Genomic DNA, 27,908 nt, shown 5'->3' with positions numbered 1-27,908 from the left:
GACAACAGTACAATTAAAAAAAAAATGGTTTTCAAAGATGACTGGGAGTGTCTACATTCCTTCTGACATGACACAGAAAAGCATCGTTATTGTCTGTGGGCTTCTTATGTTTAGATATAAGTTGCAGTAAAATTAAGTCATTTCTTGATTATTAGGGGTAATAGTGTGGCATAATTCAGATAAAGCAAAAGTATTGACAATGCAAAAATGTGTAAGCTAAAGTTTAAGAACATGTAATAAGGGAATGGCAAATAATACTTCACATATGAGAACTTACGTGATGAATGATTATGAAAAGTCTTCATTTAAATGATAAATAGGGTCAGTATATACAGAGTGAACATTTGCATAGCTAATAGCCAATAATGATACCAGATTGTACATTGTGCGGGTATGTACTTGAGTCTAATTTAATCTGAGCAACTGGAATCAGCAATAGAATTAAACAAATCTCAAGTCATAGAGCTCTGATACAAAAATACAGCTTGACATTAACAATTCAGGTGTAAATTAGTCATCTAGAACTGCACAGAAAATGGGTTACTCACTATGGCGTTCCCAAGCATGCTAACAGTATTTGCACTTGAGGTGATTTTGTTGACATTCCCTAGGTGCCGCATTTTCTGAAAACTCTATCCTTTTTCTAACATTGGGCCATGGCAAAATGTGAGTCTTTCCAGACTTCCTAAGCCAGGCATGTCTGATTTGTGCTTAGTAACCCTCACCTAAACACTAATTTTAAATGTTGAACATGATGCCTGCTAGCTTCGTTTGATGCTCTCTAGGTTGTTTTTGTTTTGTTTGTTTCTTTTTTTAATCAGAAAAGAAGTTGGACAATAAATCTCTATCCATGCGTATGAGCTTCTATCACATTCCCACTCAGTCATCTCTTTTCCAGCCTGAACAGTCCTGGCTTACTTAGTCATTTCTTGTGCGGCAGCATTCATTCTTGAATGGTGGCCAAACGTGATAGTGTTGCAGTATTTAATTCCAACTTAAGTACCATCTGCTAGCAGAGGATTCTCTGCCAACATTTCTTCCACCACTTAATAAGAAAGGTAGTATGCTCTGAAAACTAAGAATGGGTTCTTAGGTACTTTGCAGTGAATGCCCCCTGGCTCCCCCAACAACTGGTAAATTGTTTTTCGAAGGGTTTGCTCTTTGCTTTTATTTGGGGGTGGAGGGATTAGGGGCTTATCTTTTGTAGTGCAGAACGTGTTTTATATTGTTCAGTTCTCATCCTGTGGTCAAACAACACAGGTGACTTTAAGAAGAATGCCATATTTCTAAGAGGAATTAAATCAACAAACATCTAGAATCCAGTTACTTAGGTAGTACAGAAGAGAAGGGCAGGAAGAATTTGGAGAGTTTGGATTTTTGGTTTGAGTTTGGTTTGGTTTTACATATTATGTTTTACATATTATGTTTTTTGCTATCCTTTGCTGTTATTCTTTGGAATTAGTCTAGATTAAAAAAAAAAAAGCTGGATAGACAGCTAGGCAATAGCTAACTGAACAGTTCTGACATTCATCTCTTGATTTTTACTTTGTGCTATATAGAAAACTTAAGGACAGGGGTGAACTGGTGCTTTCTTTCATAAAGGAATACAATAGATTTCCTAACGCTAATAATTTAAGGCATCTTGATCTGCATTGAAATGTTTATATATATTTCTATACATGCTTACAGTTCCGTGAAGCTGAACTTCTACACAGATACACATCTCAAATACAAATTATTTTTGTAGTATTTGTTTCCTGAAGAGGAGAGATGGGCCACAGGTACCCTGATACAATCTTGCTTGTTGTACTTACGCTAACAATTGGCAAAATCATAAAAAGAGTAAAATGAGTTAATTAAGATTTATAGGTAAGAGGATCAGCTCAAAACTCATTTTCGAGCATGAACAGCTCCTTGAAATTCCTTTAAAAAAGATAGCACTATTTTGCACTGAACCGTCAAGGGCCTGGAAGTTGAACCCTTGGACTGCAACTTCTGTTGGTTAAGTTTGAAAGAAGGAACTGAAGAAGTTAATGCAATTTTTATCAAGGCTTCTGTGAAGAACACATTTTCACTAGAACTTCAGTTTGCTTTCTTCCATGTGGGGAATTTTAAGGTTGTGCCCTGGAGAAGGAAGCACTGACCACAGTGTTGAAGAAAATGGGGGATGGAAAATGATACGTTTGATTGTTAAGTTGGACTTGTGTTGTGGTTTAACCCGGCTGGCAGCTAAACACCACACAGCCGTTCGCTCACCCTCCCCCCTCCCTCTCTGGGATGGGGGAGAGAAACGGGAAAGTGAAGCCGGTGAGTTGAGATAAAGACAGTTTATTAAGACAGGAATATAATAATAACAATAATAATAATAATAGTGATAATGATAATAGTATTAATAATAATAATGTGTAAGAAACAAGTGATGCATAATGCAATTGCTCACCACCCGCTGACCGATGCCCAGCCTATTCCCGAGCAGCCGGCCCCCCCACCCCGGCCAGCCACCCCTATATATTGTTTAGCATGACGTCAGATGGTATGGAATACCCCTTTGGCCAGTTTGGGTCAGCTGTCCTGGGTCTGTCCCCTCCCAGCTCCTGCTGCACCCCTAGCCTGCTCGCTGGCAGGACAGAGCGAGAAGCCGAAAAGTCCTTGGCCTGGTGTAAACACTGCTCTGCAACAATTAAAACATCGGCATGTTATCAGCGCTCTTCTCATCCTAATCCAAAACATAGCACCCTACCAGCTACTATGAGGAAAAATTAACTCTGTCCTAGCTGGAACCAGGACAGATATCCACCCCTTATTCCATACCATTTATGTCATGCTCAGGTTACACTCTTTTCAATACCTTGTAATTAATCACCATTTTCATCTATGATATATAGCAATCATGGTAGTGATGACATACAGTATTATATAATAATTAACATACTACAATTCAACTCATGGGCTATTCTCACCCAGTATCAAATCCCCTTGAGGTACACACCGGACCTCCCCATTCTTTTGCATTACCCACCAAGTGCATCCAGGTCCCTGAGCAAAAGCAATTCCACGAATGGGTTTGCCTTTTCCTGAGGCAGGAGTAGCCCAGACTGTCTTACCCAGCATGTTTCTTACGTGCACTACAGGAACTTTATCCCCTTCTACAGTGCGTAACAGGTTTGATTGGGCAGGTCCAGCTCGGTTGGCAGATCCCCTAGTATTGACTAACCAGGTGGCCTTTGCCAAATGTGTATCCCAATTTTTGAATGTCCCAGCACCCATTGCTTTCAGTGTAGTCTTCAACAGTCCATTGTATCGTTCAACTTTTCCAGAGGCTGGTGCATGATAGGGGATGTGATACACCCACTCAATACCATGTTCTTTGGCCCAAGTGTCTATAAGGTTGTTTTGGAAATGAGTCCCGTTGTCTGACTCAATTCTCTCTGGGGTGCCATGTCGCCATAGGACTTGCTTTTCAAGGCCCAGGATAGTGTTCCGGGTGGTGGCATGGGGCACAGGATATGTTTCCAGCCATCCGGTGGTTGCTTCCACCATTGTAAGTACGTGGTGCTTGCCGTTGCGGGTTTGAGGGAGTGTGATGCAATCGATTTGCCAGGCCTCTCCATATTTATATTTCAGCCATCGTCCTCCATCCCAAAGAGGTTTTGACCGTTCGGCTTGCTTGATTGCAGCACGTTTCACAATCATGAATAACCTGTGCTATAGTGTCCATGGTCAGGTCCACCCCTCGATCGCGAGCCCATCTGTATGTTGCATCTCTACCTTGATGGCCTGAGGTGTCATGGGCCCATCGGGCTATAAATAATTCACCTTTATGTTGCCAGTCCAGGTCCACCTGAGCCACTTCAATCTTAGCAGCCTGATCCACCTGCTGGTTGTTTTGATGTTCTTCAGTAGCCCGATTCTTGGGCACATGAGCATCTACATGGCGTACCTTTACAACCAGGTTCTCTACCCGGGCAGCAATATCTTGCCACAATGCCGCAGCCCGGATGGGCTTGCCCCTGTGCTGCCAGTTGTTCTGCTTCCATTGCTGTAACCACCCCCACAGGGCATTTGCTACCATCCATGAATCAGTATAGAGATAGAGAACTGGCCACTTTTCTCGTTCAGCAATATCTAAAGCCAGCTGAATGGCTTTCACTTCTGCAAACTGACTCGATTCACCTTCTCCCTCAGCAGCTTCTGCAACTCGTCATGTAGGACTCCATACAGCAGCTTTCCATCTCCGATGCTTTCCCACAATACGACAGGACCCGTCAGTGAACAAGGCATATTTCTTCTCATTTTCCGGTAGCTTGTTGTACAGTGGGGCTTCTTCAGCACGGACCACCTCCTCCTCTGATGATATCCCAAAGTACTTGCCTTCTGGCCAGTCCATAATCACCTCCAAGATTCCTGGGCGACTGGGGTTTCCTATTCGAGCCCGCTGAGTAATCAGTGCAACCCACTTGCTCCATGTGGCATCAGTTGCATGATGTGTAGAGGGGACCCTTCCTTTGAACATCCAGCCTAGTACCGGCAGTCGGGGTGCCAGGAGGAGCTGCGCTTCGGTACCGACCACTTCCGAAGCAGATCGAACTCCTTCATATGCTGCCAATATCTCCTTTTCAGTTGGAGTATAGCGGGCTTCAGATCCTCTGTATCCCCGACTCCAAAACCCCAGGGGTCGACCTCGAGTTTCCCCAGGTTCTTTCTGCCAGAGGCTCCAGGTGGGACCATTCTCCCCGGCTGCGGTGTGGAGCACATTCTTTACATCTGGTCCTGTTCGGACTGGCCCGAGGGCTACTGCATGAACTATTTCCTGCTTAATTTGTTCAAAGGCTTGTCGTTGCTCAGGGCCCCATTCAAAAGCATTCTTCTTACGGGTTACTTGGTAGAGCGGGTTTACAATCAGACTGTAATTTGGAATATGCATTCTCCAAAACCCCACGACACCTAGGAAAGTTTGTGTTTCTTTTTTGCTAGTTGGTGGAGACATAGCTGTTATTTTGTTGATCACATCCATTGGGATTTGACGACGTCCATCTTGCCATTTTATTCCTAAAAACTGGATCTCTCGTGCAGGTCCTTTAACTTTATTCTGTTTTATGGCAAAACTGGCCTTCAGAAGGATTTCGACTATTTTCTTCCCTTTCTCGAAAACTTCTTCTGCAGTGTCACCCCACACAATGATGTCATCGATGTACTGCAGGTGTTCAGGAGCTTCCCCCTGCTCCAGCGCAGACTGGATCAGTCCATGGCAAATGGTAGGGCTATGTTTCCACCCCTGGGGCAGCCGATTCCAAGTATATTGGACTCCCCTCCAAGTGAAAGCAAACTGTGGCCTGCACTGTGCTGCTAGAGGGATGGAGAAAAATGCATTAGCGATATCAATTGTGGCATACCACTTGGCTGCCTTTGATTCCAGTTCATACTGGAGTTCTAGCATGTCCGGCACTGCAGCACTCAGTGGTGGCGTGACTTCGTTCAGGCCACGATAGTCCACTGTTAGTCTCCACTCACCATTAGACTTTCGCACTGGCCATATGGGACTATTAAAAGGTGAATGAGTCTTGCTGATCACTCCTTGGCTCTCCAGTTGACAAATTAGCTTATGGATGGGACTCAGGGAGTCTCGGTTGGTGCGATATTGCCGCCGGTGCACAGTTGTGGTAGCGATCGGCACTTGCTGTTCTTCAACCCTCAGCAACCCCACAACAGAAGGGTCCTCTGAGAGACCAGGCAAGGTAGACAACTGTTTAATGTCCTCTGCCTCCAAGGCAGCTATGCCAAAAGCCCAGCGGAACCCTTTTGGGTCTTTGAAATATCCTCTTCTAAGTCTATGCCAAGGATGCACGAAGCATCTGGGCCAGTCACAATACGGTGCTTTTGCCACTCATTACCGGTTAGACTCACTTCAGCCTCCAATACAGTTAACTGCTGGGATCCCCCCGTCACACCATAAATACAGATGGGCTCTGGCCCTTTATAGCTTGATGGCATTAGAGTACATTGTGCACCGGTGTCTACCAAAGCCTTATACTTCTGTGCGTCTGACGTGCCAGGCCATCGAATCCACACAGTCCAATAAACTCGATTGTCCCTTTCCTCCCCCTGGCTGGAGGCAGGGCCCCTCTAGTCCTGGTCAGAATCTTCGTTTCTGTGTTTAAAGGACTGCCTGCTGGAAGTTGGAGCAGCAAACTTTTCAGAGAACCCCTTTTTCCCAATTGTTTTCTTTTGCAATTCACGTACCCGTGCCTCTAGGGTCGCAGTAGATTTTCCATCCCATTTTCTCATGTCCTCTCCATGGTCACGTAGGTAAAACCACAGGGTGGCACGGTGTGTGTGCCCACCATATTGTCTTCCTTGCATAGATGAATGTTTACCCCTAATAGCTGGTGGACACTGGTTCGTTCAGGTGGAGGGGAAGATAATCTTTATTCAAGTTGGTGGATCTTTGGTGGATCTCTGTCCTAGCTGGAACCAGGACAACTTGTTCAAAATAAGAACAGTTGTGGTCAGCTTCAAGATGTTCTAGAATGCTTTCTAGGAAAAAATACATATTTTTTCTATCAAATCTTTAGAGCCACATTTATTTTAAAGGGGAGCATTATGTGAAATATTCTGTTTCTATTCTCATTAGATGCTACAGTCAAAGATTTTAGCAAGTATTCAGATAAGCTTTGGAATTTTAATATAATAACTACTAAAGAGAATTTAGCATTCCCATAGAGATAGTGAAAAAAAGACTGCTGATTTATTTATTTGTTTTTATCTATTCCTGCCCCCCTCTCTGCAACCCAAAGAAAAGCTGGTATCTTCATTTTGTAGGAAAATTCAGTCAAATATTGTGCAAGTTGCCCTGTAAAAGGGTCTCACTGTTTTCATTTGTTCACTGGAATTTTAAGAATGTTGGAGGCTAATGGGTCTCAGCAAAAAGGAAACGTACGCTGACAGCCCTTAGCTCTATCAGCTGTATTATTTCAGCTATTCCCAAGGGTAGGGAATTACTGCAGCCTTTCATTTATTCTAGTTTGATAACTACTAGAATCATGAACCCTTAATGGCAAGTGCTCTGTAAATTATTGTCAGACACTGAAAACCCTCATACCTTGATTTATCTCCAAAAATATACGAGCCTGCAATCATATGAGGGTGTGGATCATGCTAAGGATATGTTTTATTACTTGAAAAATATCAGGTTTGTGTTAGTGCCAGAGATACAGTCATTTTATAATAGGCAAAATAAAGACAATATTTCTTTGACACAAGTGCATACAAAATTACAGTATGTGAAAAAAAAAAAGTTATATCAAGGGAAAAGTTACCTATTAGGATCATAAAAACAAAACAACAAAAACAAACAGAAAGATGTGGATTTCTATGAGAGTAATATTTAAAAATCTAAGTTTTTTTGTATGGAAGCATTTGTTAGTATTATTATATAAAAGAAATATCCACTGAACCTGTACCTGGGTACATTCCTTATTTAGACTATTTATTGCTGGCCTTTACAAACTCGTTTGTGGTTTTGTTTCTCTTGTGAATTATAAGGTTATCGATATCTTGTAAGAATAAATAATGTATCCAGTCAGGTCAACGAATAACTATTATTTATCCAAGATCTCACTTCAGTTAGGGAATTATAAAAAGTATATTGCTCTACCCACTACAATAATTACTTTAATTATACTGTAAATAAAACAGAACTCGCATATCCAGATTTTCTTTCAGATTTCTCACAGGGCTGTAATGATTTGGGGAGCTTTCACCCTACTGTAGTGGCAAAGTGCATTTTATTCATTTAGAGCTTATTAAAAAGACAACTGCAGAAGTATAAAGCCACACAGTATAAACATCAAAATGAAACAATAAGTAGCTTTCCATCAGGAAACAATATAAATGTATGTAAAACTTCCTTCTCCACCAAAATGAAATCTGTTTTCTCAGTCTTGGATTATTAACACACATTCTTGCTAACTTGGGGGATAAACAGACGTGGCTTGTTTAGCCATTTCTGATACTGTGACTTAGAGCTTTGATTTGATTCTGATCCCTCAACATACATCATATGGTCAGAGATGTGGTGAATTTGAATCTGGAGGCTGCCTGCTGACTTCTAAGTAAATAGGAATTTATGCAGGCACCAGCATTCTTGCAATTATTTTGTTGGACATCTTGCTAGATCACAGATACACAAGAATAATCTAAAAAGTAAGTATTTATAGAAATATATTTTAATAGAAAACTGTTTTGCTTTTATCTCTGCAAGCTATAGATTATAAAATGGGCCTTATTATTTCAGTGGTTATGGTAACAGCTTTGGTTAAGACACCAAGAGAGTGCCTCCCTTGGAAAAGTATCTAAAAGACAGCTCAGGAGTCTGCGACATTCACCCTGTTGCATTGCTTTCAGATTCTTCTATTTGGTGATGGAGATTATATTTCGACAGCAGATCCTGTCCCTGAAATCTGCAGGGATTAAGACTTCCTAGTTTAGTGGTTGCTCCATAGTTTTTCACAGATCTTTCAGTTCACTTGTGTTTATATTTATACTCTGCCTTCTTCCAGAAGTAGAATCCAGAGTAGAATCTCTTTTTCAGGATTTTTTTTCTCCCTGAAACCATGTAAAGTATTATACAACATTGACTGTGGAATTTGGGTGCTTCCTTCCCCACCGTCTATGATCCCATTCTCCCTGCCGTCGTCACTTTGGTTTGTGCTTCTCTGTCGCTTCACAGTGCACACCTTTTTCATATTATCCTCTTCTGTACATCCTGGCCATCTTTTAATAGAAAAAAACATGCTGTATATGTGAGCTACCTAAGCAAAGAAAAAACATGTATAGCCATCTTCAGGAATCTTTGCTAGACATCCTCAAGTCTTTACATATCGTTCCTATCATATATTTCTAAAATTTCTAAGCACACCCACGTAAACCCATTACATTGCATCTCTGCACTTGATAAAACAATGATAAATCTGGAAACATAACAGAATTTTAAGCAAATAGCAGCATGTAACACCGTCAAGTGGCTTTGACTTTTTTTCCACTTGCAATTGGTTTTTGAACCATCCAAAGAGCAGAAATCTCACCTTCCTCTACCACAGCTCCTGTACATAGCGAAGCAAAAAAAACAGGTATGTCCATCATAGCTTGTTCTACATTACCCTGGTGTTTCCTCTCCTGAAGGGATTTCCCAGTTATTCTTCTAGGTATATTTAATTCACTTACGCATCACAGACTTAGGTCAAAATATTGCCTTAGGATATGCTTTCTGCCTAAAAATTGAAAATTCCTTAATGAGATTTTTTTTTTTTTTTAATGAAGCTCAAGATCCCTAATGACTTTGGTATATAAATATTCCAGAAAAATGATACAAGTAGTTTCTGTCATCTTGTCTATGGCAATTAAAGACCTGCCACAGCTAATGACACAACATACTAGCAACGTACAGCTTCTTTTGTTTCCTTTCTTCTTTACCTTGATAGAATTCTTTAGTTTAAGAGACTTACTATTACCTTCTTTTATGAACATGCTATTAGAACATGTATTTTCACATAATTGAAAAAAAAAAGTATGATGAACAAAGTTCTGTTTTATTATATGCAGATATAGTGCTTTGTAGAAGGTGAAAATATCTACATTACAGTGAAAGTGTTCCACATTTTCTTTATTTCATCCCTTTCCCCTTCAAAAAGTTTTTTTTTTTTTCTTAGAGGACACAAAGAAAATAAGATGCTTACTACATCTAAAGATCCTAGCAATGTCCTCTCTCATTGGCATAATTATAACCTTACACAACGGGAAGAATTTAATGCAGTTTATCACAAGAGACATCAACCAACTTATTCATATTAAGACATGAGTAAATTAGCCCTGTGCATTTCATATGAGTAGTTCTGTCACAGGATATAAATATAAAATAGAAATAAATGCCACATGCACTGAAATCTTACCAGACTCAAACAAGTCTTCTAATTGTGCAGGTAAAAAGAGCTGCTGCAACAAGAGGCCTTGGTGCCTGCAGGCAAGTCTTTGATTCTATACCTTTCCATCTTGTAACACTCTGCACAGAATATCCTTGTAGTCTTTCTCCCTGCAACTTAAAAGACCTCTAATAATTAAAAAAGACAAGAATAGTATCATCTTAGCTACCATTGTAGGACAGATTCTGTTACTGTAGATATCACTTAAAATAAGCTTAAAATACTATACTTAAGTGTATGACAGTACTAAAGTAGTCACTCTTGCAAAACTAACTTAAAATACTTAAAGAATGGAATTTATAATGGCTACCAAAATGGTGTTTTGATATATAAATCTGGTCTTGGATAAATTAAATAGGTGGATTCATTTACAAATTACATATTATCAAAGCCAAACCTAACCTACTTGATTACCCTTAATCAAATGGCAGCAACTAGCCTCCTGATTTCATCTCAGCCAATACAAAAATTAGTCTGCAGGGCAAGTTTTGAACATTAGCATCGCTGTCTGATGCACTTTGAACTATTCTCCTTCGCAAGGCTGAGATTACATACATTCATCTTGGCTCTGATATCTTGGTAGTGAGCACAGCAAGAAGGGAACCCTGATGGAGTTCTGATTTCTGCACGAATTTGTAGCCAACTTACCAGTGCTTCAGTATTATACTCCTAAAAACAAGATATCTGATTTTTTTCCATGAAGTAACTCTCAAGTTAGTGTGATGTGCTGTTTTCTTCAGTGCTGCCAAACAGATGCTGTACAACTCAATAAGCATGTATCAGCTCAGAGTGGAATCTGACGTGTAATGGCTTGAGCTACACTGACAAGTGAGTAGAAGTCTGTACGTGCTTGACTGGTACCACACTAGTGCCAGTTCTCAAAGGTATAAGTGATTTTAAAATAGCAATTTCTTACTTGGTCTTATGCAGCTTCACAGAAGGTAGAATTTCCTTTCTTCTTGTGTAGCTTTAATTGGAGAGCCAGACCTTACAAGAATACATACAGGGTTGCATTCAGAGTGAATGAAAACAGCTGAAAATGAGTTATGATTGCACCTGCACCTTCTACTAGCTGACTGTACAGAAGTATGCTATGCAGTCTAAACAGCACTTACTCATGCACCCTGCTTGCCATGCTCATGAGGCACAACACAACACTGCCCACTGTTGCGTGTGAAACAGCATGCAACCCCAGTCTTACATTCTGCGGGGGACATCTTGAAAGCACAAGGGCAGGCCTGCTTAGGACAGCAAACACTAGTTAACATGACTCCTTTGATGTCATTTCACATTCATTCCTCTTTTATGCATGTTTTAAACTGCTTTTTTTGTGGTGTTTTGTTTGTTTGTTTTTCTGCACATGTTCTTATATTTTATTTTAGGTACATCCAGTATGTCACCTTTTGTTTTTCTTTCAGACAAGGTGTAAGATCTGTCTGTTAACATTCAACATGTAAGATCATAAATGTGCATAGTATTTTCAAAAGCTACAAATCGTAATGTTTCTATACTGCACAGATCAAATTCCAAAGGAAGGTCTGCAAGATCCACATAGCCTTCAGTTGCCTTCATAGTCATAGCAGGATGCTGGGTGCTATTACAGATGAACAACATAGTTGAGTAAAATTCTGTTTTGTACAAGCAGATACAAGAAAAGAGTTAAATTTCAGGTAAATCAAGAGACACTTTTTTCCCCCCCAAATAATCTTATGCTTCTCCTGATGTTGCTGCTATTCTAATTATTAAAAAGAAGGAAAAAAAAAAAAAGCACAAAGACTCAGTTCAAATTATTCAGAGCAAACAGGAATGTTATTATAGTTTTACCCAGCTGCTCAGTTTCCACATCAGTTGTGCTTTCTCTCTTTTCATTATAATCAAAAAAATAGAAGTCAATATTTTGTTAAGGAGGGAGCAACCAGAAATAAAACGTTTTGTTGTATAGCCTAATTTTATAAAATAATAGAGTGCCTATCCAAATTTGCGCCACCAAAATTAAAGGAATTCAGAGCCAGAAATGAAACTGGAAGTTGCTGTAGGTCCCTGATTCACATAGTTAGGATGTGTGAGTAGTATTGCACAAACTATTTGCAATTTTTTTGTAATATTTATTCCTAGTTGGGCTTGTTTGGAATGCAAATGTACTTGCATTTACATCCAACCCCTGAAATACAGATGTGGTGAGAATTACTTATTCTGCTGAAACTACATATTTGATTATAAAATCATTTTTAAAGCCTATCTTTTTGCTTGTTAAGTTGTATTCCAGTGCTTGTATCCAAAGGATCACTTCAATAGACTGGTTATTTCTGAATTTTATCTCTCTGATCCAAGATTTTTCTGTGCTTGCTTAAGACACAGTACAACATGCATGATCAGTTTCCTTCCACTTGCACCTCTTGCCTTCTCTCAGTATCAGTGGCACTAGAATAAAACTGCAATAGGAAGCAGCTCTGCTTCAGGCCTCAGTTATTTACTAGACTGCTTACATATATACATAAATTTAAGTAGTGTTAGTGAGAAGCCCCATGAAAAAACTCATTGCTTATGAGCTTAAAGATATTTTAAGGTCTTTGCAAATTTTTTTTCCTGCCTGTACCCTTTTCCTAATGCCTAATGGGCATTACAAATTCTGTAATTAAGTTTGTCTGTGTGAATTTTAACTAGATGCCTTCTATATATCATATGCTACAGTCTTAAGCTACATGATTCCTTACATTCTTTTTGCATATTCTTCCTTACTCAGACTATAGGATCAGGCTGGGATGACTTTTTGATATTTTGTTGAAGCATCCTGGTACAAAGTTCAACCCAAGGCATTTTTTAATTGTGCACAGTTCCAAGTCTGTGCTCAGTATAGTTATTAATTTCTGCCAGACCCTTTGCATGGTCCTCAACCACCATTGCATGAGTTTCACAAATTGTTTTTAGTTTCATTTCAAATCCCACCTGGGAAGTGATTATCCTTATTTTTCATAGGAGCTGGGGCAAATGGATGGGGCTCTCAAGTTCTCCTAAGGTTTTATGACTAAGGTCTTTGTGCCCGAGTATGTGTGCCACTACTTTGATACTGATGGCATTGCACAGGGAACTGGCCTCGTAAGATCTTGACATTTCAGTACCTATCTCATGCTCTTGTGCTAGCAGCACATATACCCTGCCTCGATCTGTAAATCAGTGTTAAGAGTCCGTCTATCCCTATGCACACTAGTAAGAAGGTGAATCATTCCTTTTATCTACCTCACAGATTAAAATATCCATTTGAAAATTTTAAGCACCTAGCTAGGGTTAAAACAGCAAGAGTCAGAAATCCAGACAGTTACATTTCTACAAGGCTAAGCCTAAGATTCTCATTGTGAGCACAGGGGGTAAGGAAAATGAAAAATCTACTGATTTGACTACGCAGTTTAAGATGCTGACCATTTGGGGGGGTAAATTCAGCATCATACAGCTCTTCATATGTTCATGACACAGCTTACTGTTACAGCTACAGTGATGTTTGAAGTTGTGAATGTTCATTATTCTTCATATAGATGACAAAGTTTCAAGTCTGGTCCATGTCCCCAAAACCAGAGTACACCACTTGGTACCAGCAGTGAGAAACATGATTTAATGGTTGTACTGTATCCTCTAGAAATTCCATAAGAAAAGGATCTATAATCCATTTGTACATAGCGACAGTTTAGTTAATTATAAAGGCTCTTTTGATAACACCTGCTTTGCTTATCACACATGATCTAATAGATAGCAGCACCCCTCATGCAGGGATCCTCATGCACGCCCAGAGCACATTCCTTGCTTACTAAGGCAAAAAAGCTGTGGACAAGCAGTATATGATCAAGCGAATATAGAATGTATCAAAATGCAGATACTCAAGAAAGAAAAATCTTATTTCTGAGAGTTTGCTTTTACAACTGTAATGATGCTCCTTGAATTTTGTTTTGGTTTGGTGTGAGCTTTTCCTGTTCTTACAAGGGAGGGAAGTGAGTGGAAGTGGTTAGAGGCTGTTGTGAAAAATCCCGGGTTTATTTTGTGGCCTACCCTCATAGCTATTCTGAGGAAAGGGGCAGAAACTAAGGAATAGCTTGGTTTCACTTTTTAGAGTTTCAGTACAAGATCCAGGATGACTTGATGTCATAGTCATGCTTTATTTCAACCTAGCTGTCAGAAAAGAATCTCTCTGAACTATTTTGGGATTTGTGCCCTTTTTGAACACGTCAGTATCCTCTGGTTAGATTACAGACAATGACCAGTAAACTGTCATTGCCATTTTAAGCCAACTGAAGTGAACAGAAAACTAACGTTAAAACAATGGCATTTAGTAGTAAATAGATAAATGTAGATTTGGTAATGAATTTAATTTCTGCTGACTTGCTAGTTAACCATATGGTTAACTTCAGAATCAATCAAGAATTTCCTTGGACTTTACTTAATTGGGTGGCATATGATTTAAGTATAGGAAGTGTGATAAATACAAGCTGTCTTGATGGAGATCACTCTGTTGACTTAGTGATTGAATAAGAGGAACCCTAGTAACAAATACGTGCATAGATATTTGTACATACAAATCAAGGCAGGCTATTAGAATTAGCAACAGAAAGTTTCGTGTGGGTATCACTCTCATTAGTTCTGTATAATGAGCAGAAGCACAGTGTCACGCACACTGAAAGACATTATCACAGTTGCTGTGAGCCATAGGGTAAAGGCGATAAAAGATAAATTTGCTTTATTTCATTATTGCTTTACACTTTTAACTGATGCAAATAAAAAGCTAAATGTTTCACACATTTAGTTGTGTTTTTTGTTGTTGTTGTTTTATTTTGTTTTCTGTTATTTATTTATTTATTTTATTTTGCTCTTCTGGTGCATAAGGAAGCTGATGTTGCTTTATTTTTGTCAGAGTGAACACACTATTAGACTATTTTTAGTTGGGTTCTCAGGGGAAACTGCTGACAAATTTGATCCCACTGATCGGTATGAATGGATACTCTTGCAGATCATTCCTTGGCTAAACAGACAATTTCACCACCATCATTCAGATCGCATTTTGAAGATCTTTAATCTGAACCAGGTGATTTAACGACATTACCTAAACATAGAGAAATATACCAAAGCAGCATATGGAAAAGAAACCTTGACTTTCTAGTGAATGTTTTCAGCCCACGTGACTAATTGGCAGTGGAGATGGCAGTGATGCGATGCTTAATTATGAGTCACAGAGCTGGGGTAGCCTCTGAACCACAACTGTGGTACTGGATTGGCAACAACTGAGATAAAACTGTAAAAATGACTGCTGCATTCAGCCTGAGGACTTTTGCAAGGTTAGGCTGATGACAATTTTGTCTCCTTCTGCAAGCCTTTAGGAAACCTTTCCCACTAAGCACTTACGCTGCAAAGACAGAGAGTTAACAAAGTCCAGTTTGACTTTGGGCTGTGACTGTTGCTATAAGAAGTAAGCACAGTATATTTCTGGTTGGTGGAGAAGTTTGCCAGTACAACTGCCAACCTTTGTGGCATTCCTGTGCATGAGTAGAGGAAAGTAGCAATATCTTTTCTCAAACATTTCAGGTTTCATTATTGCTGGTGGAATGGAATATGTTGTGAGTCACTGAAGGGTACTTCTGCTACAGCCAGAGGACGGTACAGTACTGCTGGAAAGTCATGTGCCAACATATGCAGGTTCCTGCACTACTCAGCTCAAACAGAGGGAAGAAAGAAAGAGAAAAAAAAACAGCCTTGATTCTGGTCAAACATTTCAACTAGGGTATTTTAAAAAATCAAAGAGGTTTAGAAAAGTATCATAAAGGCTGGCAATAAAAGTGCCACGTACAGCTATCCACATTGTGAAAGCACTGAATTTTCTCTCATTTTCAAAATTCAGGTGAAAAATGGATAAAAGAAGCACAAACATCTTTCTAACTCTGGATTTATTAAAAAATACATATTAAAAATATTTTTCCAGTTTTAAAAATTAATTTGTTACAATTAGTATTATTGCAATTAATCATCTTTCTGCCACGTACTCTAGAGCTTGTAGCTCTCAGTCCACAAGCAGTAATATAGGTCTTGTAGTAAGCTAATCCTTAGTGATGCATCAGGCCACTCAGAAAAAGGAATTGCTGAAGTTTTGTTTATTTTTTAATTCTCCCAGCTGCTATAGACAGGTAACAGTTTAATTTTTCACAGCTGAACATGATTTCATAGCACCCATTAGTTATACTACTATATATTAGAATACTACAATTCTAAATTGTCGGGGCCTGACACAACCCCAGTACTATGGTGCTTATAATGTTACTCCTGTGCCCTGCTCTTTATCACTTGATATCGCCCCACTCTTCCCAAGAAGTGCTAATTTATTGCTATCGTCTGGCATGTGCTGTAAGGGCAGTACTCTAGCAGCAGGTGAACTGATTCAAGGGTACTAAACAGAAAGTCTGCAGTGACTTTGCCTTGATTATAAAGGCAGGAGGTGTATGGAAGGTAACCTGGTTCCTGTTGTTTTACATTTAACGTCTTCACTCAGTAACTACATCCTTAACTCTAAGACGGGATTTATGCTTGAAGACATCATATTTGTATTGAAGGTTAGCTCATCTGGAGCCCTCTAGTTAGAAAGCGGTCTCTGACAAGGTGCTCTTTTCCTCCGTGAGAGCCGCTGAAGGCTAGCAGCAGAGAGTCACCTTTACAATGGGAAGCAGAAGGGGAAAGGCCAGGCTAAGAATTGCAGTCTGATGCCATGTTATTAAGCCCCATATGTTGCAGCCCACAAAAAGATGGTGCTGCAGACAAGTGTGTTCAATATGCTAAGTTATCAGGAATGAACAGATAGCCATAGAAAGGGCTTGTTTTTTCTCAGTTTATAGTTGAGACTGCAGCAACCTTATGATTGTAGATAAAATTGCTGCCACAGAAGTTTTCTGCGGTGAAGTGGAGTTGATATGGATAACAGATAACAGGCGAGTCTTTCTCAGAGTATTGAGTATGTCCTGTTCATTCACATCTTACATAAGCAAAGTTAGGGAGATTTTGAGGCTGTCAGCAGAGAGGTTACAAGGAAAACTCAAAGGAACTGGAATTAATTCCAGTACTGGTTTCACTTGCACGCACTGTAGACTATCAGGGTGGTACATAATATATCTCCATCTACCTGTCTGCTTTCCAGAAAAGACGTTACACATGAAGTTTATTTTCCTATGATGACTTTAGGGTGCATGCCGAGAGTGCACTAGACTAAAGAGAGTTCAAAGAGATAGAAGTAGAAAAGTAGATTTAATGATTATTCAGATTTCTGAAAAAGCAACCTTAATGTACCTTTGTGTTCTACAGCAGAAGAGGCTGAGTAGGACAAAGCAACATCTCAGTCCATATCCTATTCTTTCAGATATAATTCGGGTTTTATCCCACAGGTGACCCATGATCAGCTGAACTCACATACATGCCCTGAATCACAAAGCTTTAGCAAGGTACATACCTTGCTAGCAAGACAAAGCAGAGGACAAATGGAGTGGGTTTTTTGTGAATGTAGTACTTGCAGAGTGGATTATCATCTTCTTACAATATGACTTGCTCATGTATAATGATTTAACTGGTCTGTGCTTTAAATAATTTCTATAAAAAGGATTAAATGAAATCCTGGCAGCGATTGTTGGGTCGCTAACTTGAATAGTAGACTCAAACCTCTGCCACAACTGCTGTCTGTAGCATTTTAACTGTCATTTATTTTTCTTTTTTAGTGTTGTATATCATCACTTATAAATCAAAACCACCAAAATGCCCTTAATATTCTTCCTACAATTTTTGCATGCATGTTCCCTGTGCTACTGTCTCTAATTATAGAACACAAACTATTTCCTACCAAGTCAATGTTATATTAAGTACTTTCTGTAACCTTAGATAAATGTGTAGCATCTATTCAGGACAGTATTTCTCCAGATGGCTTGATCATGACAGATAACCTTATTTATTGTTATGACAGTACAGGGGCACACCGCACCTGTGATCTCTCCCCCAGTCTGTCTTGCAGGCTTGTCTTTCAGGCAACAGACTGTGCCCAAGCTTTTGCAGGATTGAATCCAGGCATTCCCCTAACTTCAGTCTGTACTGGTGGATCATATCACCTCCCTGCTCATATTCTGGCCCCAGTTCCATGCCAATTGGTGCCTTGTGCAGCCCTTATGCATTCTCTACAAGTTTTGCTTCAGACAAAGTATATTATTCCCTCTTCCATTCCTAGGTCTTGATCCTAGGATGCTACTTCCTTTTTTTTGATAAGGTGAACCTTGTGAGCCCAACATTAAATTTTGATGTTTCAATGACAACTTTTTTCTTTTGAGATTTTGTGGCAAAGGAAAAATTAAAGATTAAATCTACATAGGTAGATTAAAGTGATGAAGATCATCTCTGTATAAAGAAGTTTGCTACCCATTCCCTGCCACATCACAAGTATAGAAAAGGTTGAAGATAATAGCAGTTTCTCTTGCCCAGGTCAGCAAAACATGGCAGCACGACAGTGTACGAGCAAGCATGACACAGTGCTTAAAACATATTATTTTCACACATTTAGGCAATGCCAGTTGCTTCAGATAGAACCTTAAGATTTTCTACGCAGCCTTGTTGCATTCTAAATCTCTCTTGCATTGTTTTTTCCAATGTTTGCTTACTCTCTTCCATTCTCCATGATAGTTGTTAATATTTTAATGCCTTTCTGGTCTTAAAATTCCAAAGAGGAAAACAAGCCTGTTAATCTAGTTGAAGTCAGACAGATAGACATTTCTCAATTCATAGTTCCTCTAATTCTTTCTTAATAAGTCTTGGTATTTCTGTATTATATCTTACCTGTCGTAATTGCTTTTGCTCGCAAAGTTTTATCCATCCAGCCAGAATCATATCAGTCAGCTAAATTGAAGAACACAAAGTAATCATAAAATATTACTGATATCTCCTTTGTCCCCCACAATTAATAAAAGTTTGAAAGATATTATAATATAATAACTTAAGAAATTTACCATAATGTTCTTTACAATATTATATAGTTAAGAATTGAAGAAGTTATCAAAAAACAAGTAAATTTTCGTAATCATATGTCAAAATTGATATTTTTTCATTAATTGGTTTAATAATGTATCTCTCTTGTTCATATGAACTAACACAGAAGTTGAGATTAAGAAAGTTTAGAAAAAATTAACGACTGGAAAGGTTAATTGAGTAGCAAAACGAGGCAGCAAAATGCTGAAATAAAAGTTATCACATACAGGTGCATCCTAATTTAAAACAAACTCTTCTGTTATTCATTAGAGTCAGCAGTGGTTGTTGTCTTGACAGTAGAAAACACTGTGTTATGGCTGTCTGATTAATAACTTCCATCCACAATTTGGTTGTTGCTGACTACAACGGAATCATTTTCAAAGTGACTCCAATGTTGTATGATAAATGGATGAATTTCAGTAAGAGCATTTGATCCACAGATAATGCTGGCCACGGAGAAATTCTCGTGCATTTTCTTTCGCTGTTACTAAACTTCTTTTAAATTTACATTCGTTTTTTTACATTCGTATTTCTCACATAAAGACTTATATGACATCACTACCATTCCAGCAGCAACTGATGATTACAGTCATTAATAGGGGTTAAAGGTTAGGTATTATGTATCTCAGCTTATCTCCACCCCTTGTGTGAATATACTAATATTCAGCTTTAATTTTAGATTCTAGCAAAGTTTTTGAAGTGTCATCAGTTTGATGTTTCATCAGCTTCCAAAGAACGGACTATGGACTGAGATCCCCAAATTCCAAACCCATAGTCAGTTCCTAGATTGAATGGCTAGTTTGTATGCCGTAGGCTATTCAATGCCTCCTGAGTCTACTCACCTTAGTTTCCATCTCATAGAAGCATCACAGAAATCCCGTAGGTTGTCTTTAACCAGAGAAAATAATATGTGGATGGTGGAAAATGGATCAAATGTTATCATTGTTCTGGTCTCCATATGATGAAAGCAAACAAATAAGGTAAAGCAGAATGAAACGAGCTCAAATGGAACAATTCAGTATTTGTTTGTTCCCCCCATCCCCCCCCCCCCCCCCAAAAAAAAAAAAAAAGTGATGTATTGAGCACAGAGAGAAAAAATAAATACCCTTAGGTATAAATATGAAAATATTTGTCTTTTTTTTTGTTGTTCACAATGTTGCATTTGGGAGCAGGTAAGCCACTGATCAGTATCAGTGGGAATCGGGAGCTCTCCACAGCACTGTTTATCAGCATTTGGCTAATGTTATGAAAGCTGGGAAATCCTTGCCCATACCTCCTGTTAGAAGTTTATCTGCAAATTTAGATGTTAATGTTACACTGGGATTTAATTACTAGGCACCTCTGAAAATCAGACTGTAGGATGAAGATTAATTGCAATTAAATATAAGCATTGCCAAGATGCCCAAGGTAGGAGCCTTGGTGCCCAGTGCTCCCTCTACAGTGAGCATAAAGATAGAAGCTTAGCCTGGCTTGATCTCTGGAGATGCCTTTCCTTTTCTGTATTGACCACAGAGAAGACTTTGGACAAGACCTAAAACTTTCATGCCTCTGTAGAGAGCTTAAAGTTAGCCAGGAGACTGCCTGAAGAAATAGTAGTCTTGTTCCTCTTTCTCATTGTATGTGCAATGTAATTCAATTGCTACATCACATTCCTCAGTTTTAAGGGAAAAAAAAAAAAAAAAAAAAAAAGGAATTGCCGTTTTTGTATTAATACTTCTTTTGAATCCTTCTACCTTTAAAAGTTGTTTTAATGGTAATACATGGTAGCTTGTGGCTCTCAGCAAGCCTTGTGTCGAAGGTTTAGTGCAATCGTGTTGACATTCTGCCAGGCTCTTGGTGAGAGCTGCTTGTAAGAAGCCTCATGGTTGAATCTGATTCACTTTAAGGCAGGTCACAAATCTCAGTCACAGTTCAGTAGATCATCCAGCTTTTACTGTCTGAGTTAGCCTCTTTTATGGCTGCTTTCCAAAGCAGTGTTCTGGAGTTTGAGTTCAGAAGAGACAGGGCTGAGAAGGCAACGTGCTGCTAACATGGAGTCCACCGATTCCGTTCCTGACGTTGTCGCTTGCAAATAAGAGCAAATTAAATCATTACAAAATTCATATCATTGTTTAGAGGTGCAAAGGTTCTCTGTCTGTTCTGGAACTTAATGTGTCCATTATCTCTGCCATCCTCTTAATCAAAAGAAGCAGCTGACAAGAACTGTGCTAAATATGACTAGCAGGAGACTGCAGACAACAAGACTTGCTGCTCTGCTTCAGTTAAGAGACCACAAGTGACAAACTCTGGATAAATTCCTTTCCCTTTTCATTTAAAAATACTTACCTGTGGACTCAGCCATAGAAAACATAGCCTTTCTTGAAATCTTGTCATCATGAAAAATAACTTTAGTCTACAGAGAAATAGCTGTCAGATTTAGTAATATGCATATATCTGCAGCACTAGGATATACTCTGTTCAGTACTGTAATACGTCAGAAATGATTCTCAGAATACATGTTGGAATTTTTAAAATATGAGTTTCAGTACTAGCATTCAAAGGATGCATTGCTGTGTACTGCCAAGAGACAGTAATATCCCTACTCGGGAAATTCTGGAGAGCGCTTCTAAGTCTATTGTATAGCAAATAGTTCATGGCTGGAAAAAATGCGTAAGAAAACATTTGCAAGAGTTAATGATATGGACATAAATTTTATGAAGGACATCAAATTATTGTCCACATTTTTCTGAATGTCTTTAAAAGACTGGATGTACCTTCACTGTAGTATTGGTTTCATCTCATATTATTTAGAAGAAAATATTTTAAACAATCTATCAGCAATAGCTACGGTTTGTTCGTTTGTTTGTTTTGTTGTATTTGCTGCTGTTTTTCATTACCTGTCAGGTATATTGATTAGGTAGGAAAATTTATAGCATGTGTTTCTCAAACAGGTTTTTGAGAAAAATATCTGTCTCTTAAAGGTATTTACAAATACCTTCGTAAGAGACTATGAAATATAATAGCAATGAAGAAGGTCATAACACTTGTTCTGGTACTCTAAAATTCATAGTAAATCTTTTCCTCCTTCTGATATGCCTTCCTTATCTGTTCTTTTTCTGTGTGATAGCCTTCTTCATAATTATTAATTATATCATGTAATGTTTATGTTAGCTTCAGTCCTTTGGTAACTGTAATTTTCAGAACACTGAAATCCCAGTTTTTACGAGTGTTTCTTTTCTTTTTCCATAATGTAGTTTGACATTTTATTTTTTTCTCTCTAATCCTTCCTAGAGTAGACTATCTGTATTTTATTAGTTCATAATATTTCTTATTTCAGCCATTGACAAACAAGGTTCTTCTTGTTCTCTAGAATATAAACTTGTTTCCTCTCTAAATTTTATCCCTTTTCACACCTGTTTTCACATCTGTTTATTTTCCAGACCAGCTTTTAAAATTTTTTTTCTTTCCCTTAATTTATAAATGATATAATCAATTATTTATATTATTTCCCTAGTGAGTCCTAGGCAGAATATTTGATTATATTTGATCCTCAGACAAGTCATTCCACAAGCAAAGCTCTCTAAGGCAGCTGACACCAGTTACCCCAGCTAGTTATTAACCTCTCCTGGGCCTTGACGTGTCGAAGGCCAGCCAACAACTGCCTACGTATTGTATCACTCAGTGAATGAACGTGATGCATCGTACAAGTCCCTTCACCCCCTTTTGCTGAGCTTGCATTGTTTTCCCTGTTGCACCTGCAGTCAGAAGACAGCTTTGAACAGAAAACTGGCTAAGAGAGAGAAATATAGTCTAACGTCAGCTCTGTAATAACCCTCCATCAACATCAGCTCAGCATCAATAATTCGACAGGGACCTACTACTAATGTTGGCATTCATACAACCTGGCTGAAATTTGAGTGGTGTCCACGTAACATTTCAGAATCTGTCTAGTATTTCAGGCAGACTCATATATACTGGAAATACTTTTATATTCTGAACTTAAGTACAAGCAAGAGATTTGTGCCCTTTCCATTGTTACTAATAATGTCCCATTACTTTCATTTTTTCACCAAAGAACTAGTTTTATATGTATATGACACACTGTCTTCCAGACTCTAATTAAAACTTATTTTTGGTCCTTAGGTGGAAAGACTACTCTGCTGAGATGAGCTCTTAATTAATGCATAGAGATCCTGAAAGTCCCACCTCTCACCAGTAATGATTGACATCCAAGGATACGTAAATTACACTAATTGAGCTTTCCATTTCTACATTTTTCTGCAGCCAACTCATCAGAAAAGGTAGGTGAACAGACCACTGTAAGGAAAGATATTTTGCTGTCATCTGTATTTTCCTGAGGGGGAAAACCTTGCAGAGCTATTGAACGTTTATTACATGGGTGTCAACTCCTCTCTTCAGTGTTTAGATGTAACATTTGCTTTACTGTAAAAATGAGCATTTTTAATTCAGTCATGTACACTTGAGTAATCACACAGTATTCACTACTGAAAAGCAAGAATACCTTATAAGTCAGCGGGCAACACTTTTGGGGATCTTAAATGCGTACTTTATAAATCAAAGTTCTTTGGTATTAAAGCAAGATATTTAGCTGCATATGACTGGTGTTTTATCTGTAAATGTTCTTTTAATTTTGACCCACACTCTGAAGTAGAGATTTTATAGTATTTATCGAGCAATCATTTATTTCCATGTTTCAATGCAGTACTGTAATAATGAACCTTACTTTGCATTTAATTTAACCCTGTTATTCTGGAATCGGTTAAGATGAAGTCACTGAGGTTATTGAATAATGACTTCTGAGCTGAAGTCCATTGAAACAAAAATGTACTGATGAGAACATTTTGGATGGAAAGGAACCAATAAAAGGTGCTAGAATATATCAGAGAGATATTTGGCAGAGGATTTAAATTGTAAATGGCATATATGAAGTATTAGCAATCAACAAAAAAATTGGAAATGAGGCCAAACATATGTCTACAGAAAGATTTCTCTAGGGTTTAAACAGTAATTCAGGGTATAATGACAATTCATTTGGTCTCTGGAATCAGCTTTTGGCTGATTTTTTTGCCTGAATGTCTGGATAAGTTCAAACAGTATCAAATGAACTTATTAGTTCCTTATTTATAATATGCATTTATGATGACTTATAACAAATTTCAGTGAAATGTGAACTCTTGAAATAGATATCAGATTTTCTAGAAAGAAATCTGTCCACTTTCAGTGTTTATAGTTTACATTTACCTGGCATCTATACTCTTTTCTAGAAATGGGAATGAAAACATTCAAGGTGTGTAAAATATTTAAATATATTTTAGAGATAATATTTTAGGATTCTAAAGACAAGTCTACAGTTCAGTTGATGTGCTGTGTTTGAGAGTTAAAGGAATTGCAGTTCCTTGATGAATACCCATACTGGAGAAGATTAAATATTTATTGACTTATCTTTAACTCTGGAATAGAAACAGATATGGCTGTTTGTATCTAGATGAAAAGTGAATAGATCTGTGGAAAAAAATAATGTAAACAGATGTTGTCTGGGGGCTGTTTAACTTCTAATTGAGATGTTTGAAACTTGGCCTGCTCAGAAAACCGCAAGGGGTAATTTAAATCTATGCTTCCCACAGAAGAAATATCAAATAGCTGCATGCCAAATTCTTGGGATGTTGGAAACTTTATAGTTTTGAGGTGGTGAACAAAAAACCTCCATTTAAGTTTGTGTTTTTAGAAACAACAGCAAAGCAAGACTTGCAAAGAGTAGGGAAAAACAATCTGTAAATGGTGACAGGTTGTAGTGAAAAATAACGCTGTTTAGGAAAAAGACTGTGAGAAAAGCAGTAACATTCTTCCCAATCTTTCAAAACACCATTTGGCTCCACTATGCATGGTCACAGTAGAAACTCCTGACTGTTATATTTCTTTTGTAATTCGTTTTATCCTCAGGTTAAGGTCTGATGAGACCCTGAATTGTTCTGGTTAAAATGTTTTAGCTGAACACAAATTAGCACAGTGAATTACTTTAAAATAGAGAAGATTCAGAAAAGGACTAAATAGAGAGGGTTTGTAAGTCAATCTCCATATGCTGTACTTTGTCCTTGTAGGTCAGTTCGTTCTTCTCTGTCCGGGTACTCCCACTGACTTTTTCAGCTAGGACAAAAAATACAGTCTCTTCTGAGTTCTTTGGGAAAAGTCTCTTGCATCCCATTCCTCAGAGGTGTGGCTGTGAGTTTGCAACCTGTTCATCTCAAGAGTCCCCACTCCTTAGCACCTCCCTGCTTGCTCTGCCTTATTTTCTATTTCCTGCTTTCCTGCCTTGGATGCAGGTGAATTACATCAGTTTCCCCCATGAGCATACATAATTGATCTGAGGGAAATAATTCACCTTCTAGAAGAGGTCATGTAGTCGTAGTAAAGAACAGACAAAACTTTCCTTTCTATTGCCTTTATTAAAGAAGATAATCAGCAGTAATATACACTACACTGCAGACAAACAAAGCTGAAACACCTCCTTATACCCTTCAGTCTAAACAGTACCCCAGTGAATAATGGAGCCCAGCGAAGTCTGCTGGATCTCTCTGCTTCTGTGTCGAGAGGTTGGGATGAAACCAAGTATTGCTGGGATTGTCCAAACTGCACGTGCTGGTGTTGAGAAAAGAAGGAAGGAAGGAAAGGTTGTTTGGTCTTCCAGCAAAAAACAAACAAACAAACAAAAAAAAAGGGGGGGGGGGGGCATTGTCACACATCAGTCATCTGAGTCATCTGTTCCTTACAGTTTCCCTCCTTTTTGTTGTATTTACAGCTATTTGCTCCCCAGCTGCAGCACAAAGGTTGTAGATAAATGAACTGAAAGGAAAACTAAACCCAGGATTGAATAGGGCAGGTGCTGGACAGAGAGAAGTCCTATTAAAGGAGTACATTGATTTTTGTAACATCCCCCTTGTCTCCAACAAGGTTATAAAAATGTATATTTCCTGTGAAAGACTGCAGAAGAAAACAAACTGGGAATATGGTAGCGGAGTGACCTAGAGTTCAGGTGTTTATACTTTTTCCTGTAAAAATGTGAGGTAAAAATGAAACAAAATTTAAATACAGAGTTAAGAGTACAGAGATAGAAGCAGATCTTTTTTGAGAATTTCAACACTGTCACTAATTTCTATGTAAACCCAACTCCACAGAACATCTTTAAGTTAACACCTCTGGAAAGAAAAGTTTGTTGTTATTTCATCTTTTTGTGACATAACTCTTTGGACAAAGTAACACACTACAATTTTTTGTATTTACCTGTAAGCTGTGTTGTAATTATAATTTCCATATCGCATGTATGGAGCCGTAACACCTAGGTATTCACTACATTTTTCTCTTTATTGCTGGTCAGTTGGAAAGAATATGCACTCTAATTCGCTGCTTCGAGAAAGTTGAGTCGTATAAAACCTGGACAGTTCAGTAGGAACAAAATGTGTGAACTTCTCAAGGAAAGCCAAGATGAAACTTGGGCACAGTGTCACAAAACTGGAGGTGTCCTGCTCTCTGCTTCTCTACAGTGTAATACAGACCCTAATCTGGCAGGGTCCAACTTCGTTATCATGCCATTAGAATTCATGTATTTTTATACTTGACCAAATTGCAATAGCTCACTCTGAGTTTCACTAGACTGTATCTGCCGAAATATTTATTACCAGGAAACATAAGCATACATTCAGAATGTTGGCAAGTGTTTTAAACGGTAGTTAAAATGTAGTTCGTGTTAATTCAAAAGAATAATTCTAGCTATAGCACCAGCTTTAAAGATCATAGCAAATGTCAAATCAACCGAGAACAATGTATACCTCTTGCTTATGATAATGAATTAGACATTAATGATAGGTATTTCATTTTGAATAGTTGCAACAATAAATTATTCTCAGGATAACATGGTAGAGCCTAGTCTCCTTTGGCTTTTGGAACCAGTAAAATAACAGAACATCAGTCAGGTTAATAAAGTGTGCCCTTATTACACATTCTGCATCTGTACATAAACTGCCAGCATATGATCAAAGGCTGCAGCTGTTTCAGTTATATCACAGTCACATCATAGACATTTTATAGTTACAGCAGAGAGTTCCAGGGACAACCCAGTCACCTTGCAGACATACAGAGTTCAGTGCAACCTCATTAAATTGCACCTTGATATTATATGAAACTTGTAGCACATCTATCAGGTATGATATACATAATTTCTCTATTAATTTTTTTTTGTATGCTTTGCCTTTATGTCTTCTCAAGAAGTCCAGGCTTTTGTTCACACAAAATTTCTGAGTTCCATGGCTGCATATTTTAATTTTGAGTTGGTAACTGCCAAAAGTAAAGGATTATTAATAGCCAAATTGCTGTGTTGTATCTCACGCTTTCAGACAGTGTGAAGGAATTAATAAAATAATGAATATTAATTGAAATAATTATATTGTAAGCTGGAATGTCAAAGCATGTTTACATGGCTAGTAACACATTTTCTCTTTCACCTTGTGGATGAGTTTTTCGCTTAAGTCAGTGAGTTTCTCCATTAACTGTTACAAAACTGGAATATCAGCTAAAAATCAAATATGTTTTAATATCAATTGGTAACCTTCTATATTATCAGGTTTCAGTATGAGAAACATCACAGAGAGAAATTCAAGGAGTTATTCCTGAAAAGTATGATTCATGAATTAGTTAATGTTGAATATAGAATAGCAATTGCTGTATTGCAACAAAATTAAACTGCCAGCTACCTTGTCCTGAATTTTAAAGACACTATAATCTAAGTCTCATTGTATATGTTTTATATATAAATTTACCATTTAGGTAGTCAAGCAGTATGACAAATATGTAGGCAGCCAGCTAATCAGAGATTTGAATCCTAGTGTCTTTTCAATGATGAACTGCTGAAGCTAA

At 38.2% G+C, this 27,908-nt stretch overlaps 1 protein-coding gene across 5 annotated transcripts in view; it reads left to right on the top strand.

The window, feature by feature from the left end:
• Positions 1–27,908, top strand: part of LOC310899262 (teneurin-3-like) — a 1,088,357-nt gene that overhangs the window by 688,632 nt on the left and 371,817 nt on the right. For all 5 annotated transcript variants that reach the window (XR_014584113.1, XR_014584114.1, XM_083835486.1 and 2 more), the window contains exon 12: positions 23,124–23,281. The gene's annotated coding sequence lies outside the window, so the exon portion shown is untranslated. The remainder of the gene's footprint in view (positions 1–23,123; positions 23,282–27,908) is intronic.

Source organism: Anser anser, assembly GCF_964211835.1.
Source record: "Anser anser genome assembly, chromosome: 4".
Lineage (NCBI taxonomy): Eukaryota > Metazoa > Chordata > Aves > Anseriformes > Anatidae > Anser > Anser anser.
This window is presented reverse-complemented; position numbering and strand designations above follow the sequence as displayed.